The sequence below is a fragment of the Macaca nemestrina genome, chromosome 12, assembly GCF_043159975.1.
Source record: "Macaca nemestrina isolate mMacNem1 chromosome 12, mMacNem.hap1, whole genome shotgun sequence".
In the NCBI taxonomy this organism is placed as follows: Eukaryota; Metazoa; Chordata; class Mammalia; order Primates; family Cercopithecidae; genus Macaca; species Macaca nemestrina.
The window spans coordinates 40,368,227-40,374,141 of record NC_092136.1 but is presented as its reverse complement, the minus strand read 5'-3'; the positions used below and the strand labels follow the sequence as shown (position 1 = coordinate 40,374,141).

Here is a 5,915-nt window from a genome sequence, read left to right as displayed (position 1 = left end):
AAAATTATTTTCCCAAGCTTTATAATAAGGCTTAAACCGGTTCTGCTACAAAATCTGTTTTTGAGGGACTATTGTGTGCTTCTGATTCACAAGCCTGGTCTCTGATTGGTCATCTAAAATGGTTTTGTGGCAGTATCCTTCTAAAGCATGCAAATAAATAGATGAGATTATGCAACACTATTTATTTACTAAGATTCCATTTCCACTGATTGACAGCTGAACCTATAGGAAATATGGTTTTATTTTCTGCCAACACGGCGAGTTAAGTCTGTCACCTACATTCTCCCAAGTCAAATATCCTTTTTATCATATCAAAAGTAGGAAAATGATTTTCATTAATCAGAGCAGGGAGCCTAAAGCTTAATTCCTTGCTTCAATTTATCATGATTTGTATGTAGTTGAAAGGCAGCCGATTAATGTACTTTCTCTTTTTGCTCTTATTAATTGGTAGACATGCTGAAAACTTCTGTCAGAATTAAAATCTTTCTTAGATTATTTTTCTCCTTTTAACTTTCTGGAAATAATGGTAGAGATTTTTTCTTTGAAGTTACCTGGAATTGTCAGCTTGTATACTAGCACCAACAGTCAAAAACTGCACTATAGAAATAAAAACTTCCATCAAGTATTATTTGAAGTCTTAGTACTGAGAACGAAAAAATAATTGGTTGTTATGTCTATTCTCTGTCAGGTTTAGAAAACTATTTTAAGTGTTTATTTTTTATTCCTTGATGTTCCTTCTATAAAGGTAAAATAAACAACTAAAATCAATCATGTAGAGGAAAGAACAACCATTAATTTTCTTGAGGGAACTCAAATATATAATTATGACCAAACTAAGTAATGTTTAAAATTTTCCATGTTTAAAGGAAGATATTGTGCCCAGACATTTTTATCCTGAAGATTTATACAAGTCAGCTGCCATCTATAGCCAAGCGTTTGAAGTTTTAATTGGTCCTTATTATATTTGGATCATAAAAGTAAAAAATAAAAATCTCAGTGAAAGACTTTGGGTGTTAAAAATATTTGAGCCTTTCAGCTGTCACATGCAATTTTCTGTAATCCATATGAAAATTCAGCATGTCTCTAATGCAAATACATTGGTAAATGGTTTCACTTACAACAATATTAAAGAATTTAATAGAGGACTAATGGAAAATAAAAGAATACTGCTACATGACTAGGAACAGGTTATATTAACCTTTTTTGGGGAGTCATAAACCTCAATATAAAAGGCAGAAATTATGTAGGATGTGTGTTAACATATAATGAGCTGGAGATTTCCTCCTCTTCAAACAAGGCAATCATTTTCACTGGTTGACTCCTTAAAAGCTACTCTTTTTCTATTTTTATTTTAAAATCAGGGTGAGAAGGAAGTGAGATAATCATTAATCATATAGGAGCTTTGTTTATAGCATGCTCAGATGCTATTAGACAATATTAGACATACATTAGACAATACAGTATCAGGGCTGAAAGAAAATTTGTTTCTTGATTCAAGATACAAATAAGTATATTGAATAGCTCTACAAACTTGCTGTTCTAACTTTGGGCAATTGACCAGCAAAGTGGACATCACCTAGGAGCTTGTTACAAGTGTAAAGTTGGCCAGGCATGGTGGCTCATGCCTGTAATCCTAGTACTTTGGGAGGCCGAGATGGGTAAATCACTTGAGGTCAGGAGTTCAAAACCAGCCTGGCTAACATGATGAAACTCTGTCTCTACTAAAAATACAAAAAAATAATAATAATAATTAACAGGACTTGGTGGCATGCACCTGGAATCCCAGCTGCTCAGGAGGCTGAGGCAGGAGAATCCCTTGAACCTGGCAGGCAGAGGTTGCAGTGAGCCGAGATCATGCCACTGCACTCCAGCCTGTATGACAGAGCGAGACTCCATCTCAAAAAAAAAAAAAAAAAAAAAAAAAAAGGTAAAATTATATAACCTACTCTCATAAGTTTTCAGAATCTTCATTTAAACAAGATCTTCAGGTGATACATGCACATATTGGAGTCTGAAAATTCTGTCCTGACAACATCTCCCCTAAATGCTAATCCAGGTCCAACATCTTCAGTTACTGGGTAATTAATAAGGGTAAGCTATATTATAGTGGATAACTTCAATGTTTGTGATCTTCCTCATAAGAAGGGGAAAATCTGCTTCTTGCATCCAATTAGACCAAATTCTTGTCCTAGGGCCAATCAAAGTGAGTTTTATTCCTTTTTCAGAATAGTCTACTACATACTTCAAAACTTGTTCTACATTCTTACTCTTCTCTTCCTCCAATTCCTTTTGTCAGTCCTCAATTTATAAAGGAATTATTCTTCTATGTTGGATGTTCTATCTAAACCCCATTCTGATGATTGGGAATCAGATATAATTTCTCAATTTGAAATGTGATATTCCAGTAATGAAAGCAGAATTGAGTGGCATCATTGTCTCTCACATTCTGCACATACTTTCTCTATTCTGCCTAAAGATTACATTTATCATACTTGAGAGAGTGGGGACATTACATGAAGTGGGGGACTCATATTGAGTCTGTAATTTTCCGAGGTTATGTCTCCATTTTTAATTCTTTTAATTCAATATGTGTATGTCAAATCAATTCTTTGATGCCCAAAACATAACTCTAAAAAGTTGAATATGCATTGCTACACACATTTTTTAAATATCTGAAGCAATTTTCCTCTAAATTTACCATATTAGAGTGCATCCATGTGTAAGCAATCCTGCTTTGTATCATGGAGCCAAGATACTAAAAGATTAATAAAATAATTTGTAAAAGCTCCATTCACAGACTAACAAATAATATATTTCCTCAAATGTTCTGGAATATACTACTGGCTTGTATTAATGTATTCTGAATTTTCAGAAATAAATACCAGTCAATGGTTTGTCGTTACAACTTAAAAGGAATCTGGTTGGGAAGACCTTCAAAATATTGGTCATTAAATCATAAATAAAATTTTTCTTACAACTGGACCTTGGTAAGTGGAGTGTCTTAACTTTTCTTAGTTCAAACTCTGCAAATTAACTCTCACGTTTATAATCATGCTCTTTTATGTGATTTAAGCAGAGATGCTGTTGGTCTATACTTTGTAAGAGAACAGGTAACTCTAGCACAGAAGAAACTATATAACATGGAACTGGGTAGGACTTCAATGGCACTACTCCATTTTTATTGATCCAGACTGTTGCTTTCAACCCTGCTTTCAATCCCCAGGTTGTACTCTGATAGGATTGCAGCAGTAATAAAACATGGACGGTACTGGCTTCTCCTCCCTCTGTTTTCCACCTACAACAGTGTCGAAGTAGGACTCACAGCCACAAGCCTCAGTCTTCTCCCTCTGAGTCCGTCTGTCCCCATTCGTCAATAGAAGTAGGAGGACCTCCTTTTGAAGTTCAGTGAACACGGCTTTGACATCTTCTGCTAGTGTCATATGCTGTCACCTTTTAGATTTCCAAAGGAAGTAGCATTCTTCAGCCGATTTTCTACTGGCTGCACCACCTTTTGTTTCCGGGATTGCTTTTTCCCAATGTGAAGTCCTTAGATCACTAATGCATGTATGTAAGGATGAACCCTTCCTTGCTGAGTTTAACTTGAACTTTATCATAGTTGGTGTTAGCCTCTTCCTTTTAATGGTATTTTAATTGTAGAAGCTTTATCATCTTCAGCACACTTCTTTGGCTCGCCCAGGTGGTGTCGATGGGCGTGTTGTCCAGGTCAGAGTAAACGGCCTGCAGGCGGCTCAGCCCCTTAACACCACATGCGCTGGGCTGGTGACCCCTGAATTTACTTAAAACAAACAAACAAACTTTGCATTCCAATCACCTAACTTATTTAATTGAGATATAAAGCATTATAAAGGCCTAAAACACTACATGAACTGACCTCATTACCTTTTAACTTCATCTTCTATTTTTCTAACTTTCCCTCATATCCTCTTTACTCAAAAACTCTCTTATAAATAATGGCTGCTCTGACCACCCAGATGTTTACCAACTCGATTTTCTTATTATTTATTTATTCAAATCTCTTAACTTCCTCTAGTTACTAAACTTTACTTGCTTTCTTCATTTATTGCATGCCCCCCACCGCCACCCCCATACAGTCAAATGCATGCTTGTGTGTTTTTTTCACATATTATTCCCATAATTGAGACTGCTGCATGGCACTCTGCAGGCAGTCAAAAATGTTTGCCGGCTGAATGAATATGTAACCTGTTTTCACTTTAAACCCATCCGAGCGCGTTTATAGACTGAGAAAAACAGCACTTACTTTATAGGATGTTGGTATGTGTGAAGTTCCCAGTCCCAAGTAAACCCTAACTATAGCTGCTTAAATGATTTAGAACACATTTTTCTTCAGTCCACAATTCCCAATAGAACAAATTTTTGAAGATTATTAAACAAAGCTCATAATCTTTTTTGTCTTATTTCTTTTCAATAGTACCATTGCCAATAGTTACAACAAGTATTAGAGTTTTTCTAACTTAAATAAATATTTGTTAGATTTTGTCTTTTTTCTCTGTTTACCAGAAGTCATATTTGAATTGATTGTTTTTGGCTCACATGTTAATGACTAGAAGGTGATGAGAAATAGTGCTAGCTCTTACCTGGAGGAGTAATGAGCCTTGGAAAAATCTGCAGACACGAATGTAACAGCTTTTGATAGGACGTCTGCTCACTAGCTTTCCCTATGTAGTCAATGATATTTACCTGAAAACATTGCCTGTCATGTACCAAAACAAACCAAAAGAAGAAAAAAGTGGGGAGGGGAGTTAATTTATATGTGAATGTAGATCTAGAAACTGTATTAGAAAAAAAGAAGAAAAAACTTCTATTGGGTGTCTTGCATTTAAACAATCCCTTGTGTATCATGCAAAATCGATGGTTATCTGCATTTTTTCTCTGCTAACTCCAGACTAAAATGACAGCCAATGAAAGTGAACTCCTCCCTTAGAAATAGCTAGAGGTTATACCTATCTATAATGTTTAATACTTATTATTTTAGTTATACTGCCAGTGTTCATCTCCAAGACACCAATTGTATCTTAGAAAATTTAGTAAAAAGTGAGCATGTATAAGAAAAAAGTTTGGTACAATAATCCATTCAAAAAGGAGATAGGTGTTAATAACAGGTTTATAAATAGGTATATCTATTTATAATAGGCATAGATATACCTATTTATAAACCTGTTATTAACAGGAAGGAAGGAAGGAAGGAAGGAAGGAAGGAAGGAAGGAAGGAAGGAAGGAAGGAAGGAAGAAAGGAAGAAAGGAAGAAAGGAAGAAAGGAAGAAAGGAAGAAAGGAAGAAAGGGAGAAAGGGAGAAAGGGAGAAAGAGAGAAAGAGAGAAAGAGAGAAAGAGAGAAAGAGAGAAAGAGAGAAAGAGAGAAAGAGAGAAAGAGAGAAAGAGAGAAAGAGAGAAAGAGAGAAAGAGAGAAAGAGAGAAAGAGAGAAAGAGAGAAAGAGAGAAAGAGAGAAAGAGAGAAAGAGAGAAAGAGAGAAAGAGAGAAAGAGAAAGAAAGAAAGAAAGAGAAAGAAAGAAAGAAAGAGAAAGAAAGAGAGAAAGGAAGGAAGGAAGGAAGGAAGAAAGGAAGGAAGGAAGGAAGGAAGGAAGGAAGGAAGGAAGGAAGGAAGGAAGAAAGGAAGAAAGAAAGGAAGAAAGGGAGGGAGGGAGGGAGGGAGGGAGGGAGGAAGGAAGGAAGGAAGGAAGGAAGGAAGGAAGGAAGGAAGGAAGGAAGGAAGGAAGGAAGGAAGGAAAAAAGGGAGGGAGGGAGGGAGGGAGGAAGAAGTTGGAAGGGAAGGAAGGAGGGAGGGAAGGAAGGAAGAAAGGAGGGAAAAAAGAAAGCGGGAAAAGAAGGAAGGAGGGAAGGAGGGAGGCAGAGAGGGGAAGGAGGGAAGGGCATGAC

General features: G+C 36.3%; 1 pseudogene; it reads right to left on the bottom strand.

Annotated features, from left to right (window-relative positions):
• Nucleotides 1-3,030: 3,030 nt before the first annotated feature.
• Nucleotides 3,031-4,739, bottom strand: LOC105499104 (N-acylneuraminate-9-phosphatase pseudogene; annotated as a pseudogene).
• Nucleotides 4,740-5,915: the final 1,176 nt, after the last annotated feature.